Below are 12,954 nucleotides of genomic sequence, written 5' to 3'. Positions count from 1 at the left end.
ATTTCCTTGACATCTGATGGGAGGGTGTTCCACAGGGAGGGTGCCACTACCGAGAAGGCCCTCTGCCTGGTTCCCTGTAACCTGGTTCCCTGTAACCTAACTTCTCGCAGTGAGGGAACCGCCAGAAGGCCCTTGGCACTGGATCTCAGTGTCCGGGCAGAATTATGGGGGTGGAGACGCTCCTTCAGGTATACAGGACCGAAGCCATTTAGGGCTTTAAAGGTCAGCACCAACACTTGGAATTGTGCTCAGAAACGTACTGGGAGCCAGTGTAGGTCTTTTAAGACCGGTGTTATGTGGTCTTGGCGGCAGCTCCCAGTCACCAGTCTAGCTGCCGCATTCTGGATTAGTTGTAGTTTCCGGGTCACCTTCAAAGGTATCTGCATGTAGAGCGCATTGGAGAAGTCCAAGCACGAGATAACTAGAGTGTGCACCACTCTGGTGAGACAGTCTGCGAGCAAGTAGGGTCTCAGCCTGTGTACCAGATGGAGCTGGTAGACAGCTGCCCTGGACACAGAATTAACCTGTGCCTCCATGGACAGCTGTGAGTCCAAAATGACTCCCAGGCTGTGCTCCTGGTTCTTCAGGGGCACAGTTACCCCATTCAGGACCAGGGAGTCCCCCTCACCCACCCGCCCCCTGTCTCCCAAAAACAGTACAGTGGTACCTTGGGTTAAGAACTCCATTAATTCTGGAGGTCCGTTCTTAACCTGACACTGTTCTTAACCTGAGGTACCACTTTAGCTAATGGAGTCTCACACTGCCGCCACACGATTTCTGTTCTCATCCTGAAGCAAAGTTCTTAACCCGAGGTACTATTTCTGGGTTAGCGGAGTCTGTAACCTGAAGCGTCTGTAACCTGAAGCGTCTGTAACCCGAGGCACCACTGTACTTCTGTCTTGTCAGAATTCAGCCTCAATATGTTAGCCACCCTCCAAACACTCACACAGGACCTTCACCGTCTTCACTGGTTCTGATTTAAAAGAGAGGTAGAGTTGAAATTGTACAAATTACCTGCACACAAGGTGAAGAAAACATGCTCCAAAAAGAGCTTTTGAGTCCTCCACCTTGCTTTACTGGGCAAGTCTCACTCAGTATGCTGGCTCTGGCATGCTCTCATGGGAATTTGGCCAGCCTGTGAGACCATCCTGGAGACCACACACTGAGTGGGGCTTGCCCAGTAAGCAGCCTGGAGGTGGTGGTACCAGCTTAGTTGTGGCCAAAGAAGTTATGTGGATGTGGCAGATGAGGTCACATGAGTGGAAACATGGGCAGGACTTTAGATAGGGAGGGCAGAACCAAGCTACTTGTGACTTGATTGGTCAGTTGGTTAAATATTTTTATTTATTTACTTGATTTAGGGGGGCAGCTGTTCCCCCCTGGCTAGGCCCATGAGTGGGACCAAGGAAGTCATGTGGCAAGCAGGTTTCAAGCACAAGAGCCCTCTCCCTTCCTGCAACTGGGATTAAGAAGCACTGCTGTCTCCTGCTGCAGAAGCGGAGCAAGAGCCATCATGGCTCGTGGCCATTGATCGATCTCCATGAATTTGTGTATGAAGTTGTTGCATTTTAATAAATATACAGTGGTACCTTGGGTTAAGAACTTAATTCATTCTGGAGGTCCGTTCTTAACCTGAAACTGTTCTTAACCTGAGGTACCACTTTAGCTAATGGGGCCTCCCGCTGCCGCTGCATGATTTCTGTTCTCATCCTGAAGCAAAGTTCTTAACCCGAGGTACTATTTCTGGGTTAGCAGAGTCTGTAACCTGAAGCGTCTGTAACCCGAGGTACCACTGTAACTTATTCCACCCTATTTTTGCGTCTTGGGGGTGGGGGTACTGGACCTCTTCCATTTCCCTCCTTCCTTTTATGAGTCAGCTTCCAGGGTTCAGGTCTTTGGGTTTGTGCACATTCCTTCTCCCCTTGCATATTTGTGATGCCTGCTTGTTTAGACTAATCGCTCGCTCCAAAAAGGACCCTCCCCCCTTTCCATCCTTCACTCACAGCTCCATATTAATAGTACTAATAGCACTGAATCTCCATGTACTACCCATGACTGGTGATTTGTCTTGTTTTAAATTTTTAGGAGGGTTCCTAATGAGCTGGTGTGTGCTGTGTCTATATGAAACTTTATTCCCTCTGCATTGTCAGCCCTGTGAAAGATTCAGGGCAGATGAAAGGAAGTCCTTTTTTAGCCCAGTGCATAGTTAAACTATGGAACTCGCTCCCATGGGAGGCAATGATCGCCACCAACCTAAATAGCTCTGAAAGAGGGTGAGACAAATTCACGGAGGGCTGTCGATGGCTACTAGCCAGGATGGCTATGCTCAAGCCTCCACAGTTAGAGCCAGTTAAGATACCAGTTCCTGGTAACCACAGGAGGAGAGAGGGCTCTTGCGCTCAGATCCTGCTTGCTGTTTTCCCTTTGGGACATCCAGGGTTGTAAAGACTGCGGAGAGAATAATTGGGTGCACTCTTCCCACCTTGGATCAAATCTATGCTTCCAGGTGCCATAAGAAAGCTGCAGAGATAGCACAGGATAGTGCACAGCCCGGAAATGATCTCTTTCAGCTTCTGCCTTCTGGAAGAAGAAGTTGTTGTTGTTGTTTAGTCGTTTAGTCGTGTCCGACTCTTCGTGACCCCCTGGGCCAGAGCACTCCTGTCTTCCACTGCCTCCCACAGCTTGGTCAAACTCATGCTGGTAGCTTCGAGAACACTGTCCCACCATCTCGTCCTCTGTCGTCCCCTTCTCCTTGTGCCCTCCATCTTTCCCAACATCAGGTTCTTTTCCAGGGAGTCTTCTCTTCTCATGAGGTGGCCAAAGTATTGGAGCCTCTGGAAGAAGGTAAAGGTAAAGGTACCTCTGCCCGTACGGGCCAGTCTTGACAGACTCTAGGGTTGTGCGCTCATCTCACTCTATAGGCCGGGAGCCAGCGCTGTCCGCAGACACTTCTGGGTCACGTGGCCAGCGTGACAAGCTGCATCTGGCGAGCCAGCGCAGCACACGGAAATGCTGTTTACCTTCCCTCTGGTAAGCGGTCCCTATTTATCTACTTGCACCCGAAGGTGCTTTTGAACTGCTAGGTTGGCAGGCGCTGGGACCGAACGACGGGAGCGCACCCCGCCGCGGGGATTCGAACTGCCGACCATGCGATCGGCAAGTCCTAGGCACTGAGGTTTTACCCACAGCGCCACCCGCTGGAAGAAGGTACAGGGTTATAAAGACTAGGACTAGCCGCCTGAGAAACAGTTTATATTCAAATGCGATTTTGGTTTTAAACACAGTGTAAGGTAGCCTCTATGGGAGTATATTGTATTTAATTATGGGGTATCAGAGTTTTTAGGGGGCTAACCAGGCTGGGATAGCTGGAAAGCAGGCTTGTTGGTTTTTGAATGCCTGATGTAGATTTTTTCAGTTTCGTTGTTCTGTATGGGACAATGACATTAAATATTATCGTATCGTATCATATCTGTCTGGTCGCTGTGAGAACAGGATGCTGCACCAGATGAGCCATTGGCCTGATCCAGCAGGTTCTTATCTTCTTCTCATGTCTTCTTCTTCTTCTTTTTCTTTTATGAATACACAGCTGAAATCGTGTTTATTGAAGCCTGGATACATAGAAAAATCCTTTATGCCACTAACACACAGGCACCACCAACTTCTTTGATTTTCTCTTCTGCCTTTCTTGCTGAAGAATTTTGCTTTCATGATTACAGGCTGTTTGGGCAGTTGTCCCTTGCCCAGGACTTTGTAGTAACCCGAGCGTACGATGTCAATAACTGGAGCTAATCCCGCTTGATTTTTGACATCGTTGAGTCTTGTCTGCTCACTAGCAAGCGTCCAGAGTTTATCCAGATTCACTGCAGGACAGAAGTGCTGGTTTTTCTTTGAGTGGTAATGTCTCATACCAACTTTTCCAAAATAACCAGGATGATATTTGTCAAAATTAATTCTGTGGTGGTGCAAACCCCCAGCATTACCACAGCCTCCAGGATCAGTGGCGTAGTGTGGGTTGTCAGCACCCGGGGCAAGGCAAGTAATTTGCGCCCCCTAACCTGTGGATTTTAGCACTCGAGTCTCTTCCACTAGATTAGTTAAAGAAACCCTTACCCCCTAAGCACATGTATTGTTTGTTATGAAAATACTGATGTAATTAAAGTAAAATGCATCTAAATACAAGTTTATTTTCAAACACTTTATTGAGTGTGAACATGCATTACACATTCTCCACATTTTCAGCAGGTCTATGAATGCAAATCTACAAATGTAGTAACCTAGCATGGGCCATGCTATTATATGTCGTCTCACAACCATCGTAAACGACAAAAAATATCAAGAACAAAAACTAAACATCAAAATGGAACCATACCCTGGAGATGATCCAAGACTGGGCTAGATGGAGCCCACTTCCTCAATCCTGTACCTCTAATTGTAATTCTTTAATAGAAGTGCAAGATATCAATCTGTATATACAGATTAATTTAAATTCGCCTGCTTTTAATTAGCGCAAATTTTTCAACAACGGAATTGAAATCTACATTAAAGTCTTTCTCAATGAGAGACCAGCGTGCCCCCTTTCATTGCAGAATGACTTACCTGCAGCGGCGGCTTCTACTCAGTTCCCCGCGTCTCCTCCTTTTCCCGCCTCCTGCTCGGCAGCTCAGCCAATTGCATGCATTCGCCTTTCGGCCAATGAGGAAGTGGATCCCACTTCCTGATTGGCTAGGAGGAGGATCCGTGTGACAATAGCGATTTTTTCCCGAAATCTGTGACAGCGCTGAGAGAGAGTGAGTGAGCCAGGTAGGGGCAGAGAGCTGCGAGTGCGAGCGCCCCCCCCAGATGTTGCGCCCGGTGCGGCCGGCCCCCCCTGCACCCCCCACGCTATGCCACTGTCCAGGATGCTTCCGGTGTTTTGCCGATACGGCTGTGGCCATGGCTAACACAACCCCTCAGTTTCCTGGTCTTCCTCAGTCTGGAAGGCATCTTGCTGGATCAGAGTCAAAGGGAAAGAGAGCTTCTCACGTCTTATGTGGAAGTTTCCTCTCTCTTGTCATTTTCGAACACACTTGCTTAATTCGTGTAGGATGTGAAACACAAGAGCAGTCAAATACAACATTCCTAGAATGAACATGTTTGCACATGGGGAGGAAAGCTTGTCCAGCCAGCAGGTAAACTTCCTGTTTCCCTCTGGGCTGGGACAGACTTCCTCTGCATGTGACTAGAGGTGGGCGTGGCCTCACCTGTGCAGGTAATGACAAAAGCACAGGGCAGGGCAGCCATATCTCTCTCTTTCACCACATGCATCGAAGAAGCAACATCTACTAAGCCAAAGATGCCCTCTTGGCTTCCAGCCAAGAAAGGAGAAGGGGACTGTCTTCTTATGAGATAGATTCCAAGTGTATGTTACTTTTCAAAGCTAAGTCTGCCTTCTGGGATCTGATTGTGAACAGAATGTGAGTGAACTCTTTTTATACTTTCGTAGAAGACTGTGTCGTGTGTTATCTCTTATGAGGGAATAAGGGGAGGCTTTAGCAAGCCTGAGCAAAACGCTTCCGCTGCAAATTTGAATGAAGGGAATGTTGCTCTACTGAAATCCAACACAAGTTGGATAAGGATGTAATTAGACAATATATCCTCTCCTGCATCCCTGAACATTCCCACAATTCGTAGGTGAACGGAAGCTGAATTGTTGGGATTGCCCCTGCCCTTGCCTTGAAACGGAATTTAACATTTTAAAAATAGTGTTTGTTTAAGTGTGCAACTTCTCACCTGGTTTTCTGTCTTGAAAAGGGTGGAATGAACCCCTCAAAGTGGGAAGCAGTAAAATGCCCACTGAGGAATTATTGTATTTTTTTTTATTAAAAAAAAATTATTAAATTTTCCAGTTTTTTGAACAGACAAACAAAAACAGAACAAACAAAAACATTAAAAAAGACATATAGTTCATAAATCATGCTTTTCAATAACAAATTTCTCAGACCTCCTCGTACTTCTCCTCCTCGTATCCCAATTAAAGTTATTTGTGCAGCAAATCCTTCACTTAAAGCATTACAGCTTATAATATTACCTTATTTTTCAAATCCTTATTTCCCATCTATATTCCTTTGTTTCATTACAGCTAGAAACCACTCAATTTCAATCCAACACCATTTAACTTTCCTTAATTTTACAATATTTCTGTAATTAGTCCTTAACTTTTTTCCAATCTTCTTCAGCCGACTCTTCTCCCTGGTCACGGATTCTGCTCGTCATTTCTGCCAATCCCATACAGTCAATCAATTTCGTCTGCCATTCTTCCAGAGTGGGTAGATCTTGCGTCTTCCAATACTTTGTGATGAGTATTCTTGCTGCTGTTGTAGCATACATGAAAAAAGTTCTGTCCTTCTTTGGCACCACTTGGCCGGACATACCCAAGAGAAAGGCCTCTGGTTTCTTCAAGAAAGTATATTTAAATATCTTTTTCAATTCATTATATATCATTTCCCAGAAAGCCTTAATCCTGGGACACGTCCACCAAAGGTGAAAGAATGTACCTTCATTTTCCTTACATTTCCAACACTTATTATCGGGCAAATGGTAGATTTTTGCAAGCTTGACTGGGGTCATGTACCACCCAATTAGGAATTATTGTAAGACACAGTGATGAAGGGCCACAATATTACAGCCCCACTGCCTTACGCTGATGCCTGGGGCAGACAGAGCATACAGAGCTGGCAACTTTCAGGAAGGCTTGTATCCTGGTGGGATTCTTTTCCTCATTTAAAACCTTGCAGAAGGCACCACTTGTCACCTTTGGTGCTGACTTGCCACTCTGGGAGCTCTGCAGGTATTTTTCACCTGCATGCTTCTCACCAATGTCACTGATGGCCTCCAGGGAGCCGCTGCTGTGATCTGTAGGCTTCCCTGCTAAGCACATTCCTGAGAATTTGGGCTGGGGAGCTGAGGGAGTGACGTAGCCCTTCGGAAGCTCACTCCATGGATTTATCTATAAGCTAAACAAGTTATAGCTTAGGGCCCCACTCTCTTGCCCCCCCCCAAATCCAAAACAATGAAGTAAGTAATGGGCTACACAGAATGTAGGCACCCTATACAGTGGAACCTCGGGTTGCGAACGTGATCCGTGCGGAAGGCATGTTCGCAACCTGCAGCACCGCATCTGCGCACGCGCATGATGCTATTTGGCACTTCTGCACATGTGCAAACAGTGATTTAGTGCTTCTGCGCATGCGCATGCATGAGCTCTGAAACCCGGAAGAAACCCCTTTCCAGTACTTCCGGGTTTTGGTGCGTCCGTAACCTGAAAATGCGTAACCTGAAGCGTCTGTAACCCAAGGTACCACTATATATAGAAATGAGCAAACCAGTGATATGTGAGGGAGCAGGCTAGCAGGCGGGGCCCATTGCTTACATCATAGGAGCCTACACAACACAAAACACTGTTGCTGTATGTAGGTTTTATTTCATTTGTTTTTGATCTTGTATTTTGGAAATGTACATCCAGGTTTTTTTCCTTTAAAATTTTTGGGGCCCCCCAAGAGAGTGTGGCCCTAAGCTATAGCTTGTTTAGCTTATAGGTAAATCCGGCAATTCAAGCAGTCGACTACCTGATCTTATTCTCTTCTTTGTGATGTGTACAGTAGGTCCTGTTGAAGGAGAGCTTTGCAGCACTCCCAGAATCAGAGAGCGGCAGCAATCTTCCTGAAGTCTGCCGTTGACTCAGTTGTGATTCATGACTCCCCATGTCTTACCTTGAAGCTCCTGAGACCTGGAGCTGAATGATTGAAGGGATGGAGCAATTTCCCTTCCAGGAAAGGTTATACAACATTCCAGACTTTTCAACTTAGAAAAAAAAGGTCCCTGAGTCCTGGGGAGAAGTGGGGCTTGACTGAGCTGAGTCTACTATTTTGAGAATATTTTGAGAATCTGAGTGAAAACGGAGCTTCTTTCCTATTGCCCCAAGATTCAACTCAAATCATTTCTCTCTTTCTATTATTACCACTCTTGGAAAACTCTTGATGGTTTGAAAGCAAAGCCTGAGAGCAACTCCATTGAAGAGAGTAATTGTCACATAAGAAGTTCTAGAAATAAATAGATCTGAAGGACCATTTCTCTCCTGCCTTCAGGAACCTTTTGCTTATGCAATTCCACTTCACTATTGGTTCCTTCGAGTTATTTAGGAAAAGGCCTCTGTATTTTCTTATGTGATGGAGCAGAGGAGCTGATATCTTAGTAGGGACAGACTTTGGATTTTTCACCATTGATTACAGAAGATGTGGAACTTGGGCAGATCCAGTATTATCTGAAGTTGTGATAGAGACAGGGACTGGTACCTATGCACCTTGTTGTTGTTAATTAGTCATTTAGTCGTGTCCGACTCTTTGTGACCCCATGGACCAGAGCACGCCAGGCACTTCTGTCTTCCACTGCCTCCCGCAGTTTGGTCAAACTCATGCTGGTAGCTTCAAGAACACTGTCCAACCATCTCATCCTCTGTCGTCCCCTTCTCCTTGTGCCCTCCATCTTTTCCAACATCAGGGTCTTTTCCAGGGAGTCTTCTCTTCTCATGAGGTGGCCAAAGTATTGGAGCCTCAGTTTCAGAATCTGTCCTTCCAGTGAGCACTCAGGGCTGATTTCCTTCAGAATGGAGAGGTTTGATCTTCTTGCAGTCCATGGGACTCTCAAGAGTCTTCTCCAGCACCACAATTCAAAAGCATCAATTCTTCAGTGATCAACCTTCTTTATGGTCCAGCTCTCACTTCCATACATCACTACTAGGAAACCCATAGCTTTAACTATAGGGACCTTTGTTGGCAAGGTGATGTCTCTACTTTTTAAGATGCTGTCTAGGTTTGTCATTGCTTTTCTCCCAAGAAGCAGGCGTCTTTTAATTTCGTATCTGCTGTCACCATCTGCAGTGATCAGTTTGATCAAGAGATTGGAGCAGCTTCCCTATTAGGAAAGGTATTGGGGACTTTAGTTTAGAGAAAAGGTGAGTTAAGAGACGACACGTCAGAAGTTTATAAAATGCCATGCATATGCATGGGGAAAAATGGACTGATAAAAGTATTCCTCCCTCTCTCATAACACTCCAAGTCATGGATATCCAATGAAACTGAATGCTGGAAGACTGGACATGTACTAAGGTGAAAGCTTACTGGGACATAATCTATAATGAATTTAAAAAGATGTTTAAATATAATTTTAGTAAAAAACCGGAGGCGTTATTGTTAGGTTTAATTGGAGATGAAATTCCAAAAAAAGAGATGTAAACTTGTTTATGTATGCCACAACGGCTGCATGGATACTTCTGGCTCAGAAATGGAAGCAGAAGGGACTTCCAACATTGGAAGAATGGCTGACTAAGATGGTGGAATACGCAGAGTTAGCAAAGCTGACGGGGAAGATCTGGAATCAGCACGACAAACTGTTTCAGAAGGACTGGAGCACATTTATATTATATGTGAAACCCAGCCAGATAAGCGGGGTATAAATAAATTATTATTATTATTATTATTATTATTAAGCAATCCAATCTGGCTTCATTCAGATTGGAGTATATTCCTGGTAAGACCCCTTTTATCCCTCCTAAAAAAGAATAAAGACACAACAGTCTTCTTCATAAGTAACAAAAAGAAGTTTACTCACGATCAGAGCACAGTGTGGTCCCTTAAGGCAGGCTTTAGGCTTGAAGTTGCAAATAAGTAGGAGGAGTGGATTTACCCCATATGGGTATACCCCAGCAGTCCAGGAGGCAAAAGAGTCCATAAGAGGGAGATGGCTGTGTGTCTGGACCTTTTGTGGGGTCTGGAAGGGTCATGCCCACCTACCTGGTCACATGCAAAAAGAAAGATGCTCCAGACCAGGTGTAACAGGAAGTTCACATAGCTGGCAACTTTCCCTTATTTGGCAGGAAACTCCCTTATTCCAGCGCTGTTTCCCACTGCTATCCCGGATTGTTGACTTCCCGGATTTCAAAGGAAGCAGCTCCTCTCCTTCCCTGCTGGCCAGGGAGGCTCCTCAACTGCGTTGCTCAGCTGCGTTGCTCACCAATAAGGAGTCTGAAAATGACTGGGGGTGGAGCTTGCCTGCCTTGTGCCAATCAAATTGGCCGCATTGCCTGGGGACTCGCCTTTGCTCAGCGCTTCCCAGCGGAGAGGTGACGGTGGTTTTTCTTGCTGCTGTATCCCTTTGCTGGGTCGCTGCGCTGTGGGAACCACCGCTTGAGGCTTCGTTTGGCTGCTGGCTGGGCTTTCTGCCTTTGGGCCTTTGGCTTGGAGGGGCTCTACTCTGTGTGTGTGTGTGTGTGTGTGTGAGAGAGAGAGAGAGAGAGAGAGAGAGAATGTGTCACTTAAGCTGATAGTAGGAATGCTGTAGCTTCACACACTTACCTTCACACAATGTGTAATTAACTTGGGGAATTTTTTTACCGCAGGATGTGGTGAGGTCAGTACTTTAGATTTACAAGGGAATCTGAGAGTTGAATGGGAGATACGGTTTGTCAGTATTAATGGACAGCTAAGTAGAAACTTAACCCCAAAAGTTAGGACCAAGATTCAAATCCTGACTGGGTAACTTTGCTCACTAGTAACATTGAAACTAGACAGCATCTTAAAATCTTAAAAAGTAGAGACATCACCTTGCCAACAAAGGTCCGTATAGTAAAAGCTATAGTTTTCCCAGTAGTGATGTATGGAAGTGAAAGCTGGACCATAAAGAAGGCTGATCGCCAAAGAATGGATCCTTTTGAATTATGGTGCTGGAGGAGACTCTTGAGAGTCCCATGGACTGCGAGAAGATCAAACCTCTCCATTCCTAAGGAAATCAGCCCTGAGTGCTCACTGGAAGGACAGATCGTGAAGCTGAGGCTCCAATACTTTGGCTCCCTCATGAGAAGAGATGACTCCCTGGAAAAGACTCTGATGTTGGGAAAGATGGAGGGCACAAGGAGAAGGGGACGACAGAGGACAAGATGGTTGGACAGTGTTCGCGAAGCTACCAGCATGAGTTTGACCAAACTGCGGGAGGCAGTGGAAGACAGGAGTGCCTGGGACAGGTGAGGCTGCTGATCCCTTATTTTGGCTGCTGATCCCTTATTTTCAAATCTGAAAGTTTACAGCTATGGCTGAACCAACATTCCCCTGCATGTTCACTCTAGGCAAACAGGAAATGTTGTACTTGACTGCTCCAGAGGATTACATCCCACAAGGCCAAATGCTCAAAGTGTCTCGAAGTGCAAAGCCCTGGTGCAAATGCCTGAAATCAGGAAGCGTTTTTGCCATGCCCTTTTCAGCCGCTGCTGTTGGTCCAGCCGTGTTTTGAGAGAAAGACGCCTCGCTATCATACACCTCTAAACAAAGCAGAGGACACTTGATCAAAACTCCTCCCCGCTTCCAACAAAAACTATAATCATCAAAGAATGACAAACATCAAAAGGAACATATTTCAAAACCTGCCCTGTAAAAGAGAGAGAATCAGTGAAATGGGAGCCTGTCAGTTTCAAGGCATAAGGCTTGGATGGGAGGTGTCTGGGTTTTAATATAAAAAAGTCCAGAATCGTTAGAAGCTGTCAAGAATAGGAAATAAAGGTGTGTATGTTGCCTTTAAACTGCATTGAAGAGATATGTATAGAGGAAACAAACGCTTCAAAGGGAATAGGATTGTAGTGGAGAGGCTGCTGCAGATGTTTTTGAAAACATAGCTTAAACCTCAGCTTCCTAAAGCTGTGAAGGTTGAAGGGAGAATAAAGTCGCTGTTGAAGAAAGGGAATAATAAGCACCCATGGGTGGAAAGACAGGTGGCAAAAAATGTCCATTTCCTTTGACCTACAAAGTTCATAATGCTATCTTTCTTTAGATCACACTTAATGTAAAAATACACAGATCATAGTATTGGTCTGCAGAAGGTTAAAAGTTCCGCTTTGAAAGGTGCCCTTTTGAGTTAATTCCCTATAGACAATAATTTTTTAAAAGGAGCAGTTTCTTCACAGCCTGCAGAGTCAGCGGCCGCTTTTCTTTGCTGAAACTTAAACTGCAGACCTGCCAGAAGAAGGAGCTGGTCCTTGTGGCCAGTCGCTTGCAGCTCCTGAACAGTTCTCCTGAGCAGCCTCCCAGATACCTGACCATAAGACACACCTAGTTTTTAGAGGAGGAAAACAAGAAAAAAAAAATATTCTGAACGAAACAGTGGATGTATGATTTTTGTGGTTCATGCTGTAGCCACAGACATGTGATTTGACGGTGAGTTTGGGGTAGCCCAATGCAAAAATCCTGAGAATCCATGTGGATCCGTGCTTTGTAACCACGTTTTTGCACCATTGCAGCCTCATGAAACAGTGGATGCGTGGTTTGTTTGTTTTTGTGCAGGCTGTAGCCATGGACATGCTATGTGATCTGATGGTGAATTTGGGGTGACCCAATGTAAAAATCCTGAGGATCCATAGGCTTTTACCTCCCCCCTTCCAGGCAGCCTCCTTTATCACTAGAGTCCCTTATCACCCTCCCCAATCGCTTGCAGATTAGCGGCTTTGTTTCAACACCCACTTCCCTCTTTCAAAAAAGAAAAAAAAAGAAAAAAAAGCATGATTAGCTTTTTGCCCCTGGGCAATTTGGCTCCAGGGATCACACATTCAATCCGTAAGACGTACAGACATTTCCCCTTTCTTTTTAGGAAGAAAAAGGTGCGTCTTATGGAGCGAAAAATACGCCAGTTAACTTATGGAACTCGCTTCTCTAGAATGTATTGATGGCCACCAACTTGTTGTTGTTGTTGTTTAGTCATTTAGTCATGTCCGCCTCTTTGTGACCCCATGGACCAGAGCACACCAGGCACTCCTGTCTTCCACTGCCTCCCGCAGTTTGGTCAAACCCATGCTGGTAGCTTTGAGAATACTGTCCAACCATCTCATCCTCTGTCGTCCCCTTCTCCTTGTGCCCTCCATCTTTCCCAACATCAGGG

General features: G+C 45.6%; 1 pseudogene; it reads right to left on the bottom strand.

Moving 5' to 3' along the window:
- Positions 1–3,579: 3,579 nt before the first annotated feature.
- On the bottom strand, positions 3,580–5,008 carry LOC128419998 (60S ribosomal protein L27a-like; annotated as a pseudogene).
- Between the last annotated feature and the right edge of the window lie 7,946 nt (positions 5,009–12,954).

Source organism: Podarcis raffonei, chromosome 8, assembly GCF_027172205.1.
Source record: "Podarcis raffonei isolate rPodRaf1 chromosome 8, rPodRaf1.pri, whole genome shotgun sequence".
Classification (NCBI taxonomy): Eukaryota; Metazoa; Chordata; class Lepidosauria; order Squamata; family Lacertidae; genus Podarcis; species Podarcis raffonei.
Note: the sequence above shows the minus strand (reverse complement) of the source record. Positions and strands in the feature narration are given on the sequence as shown.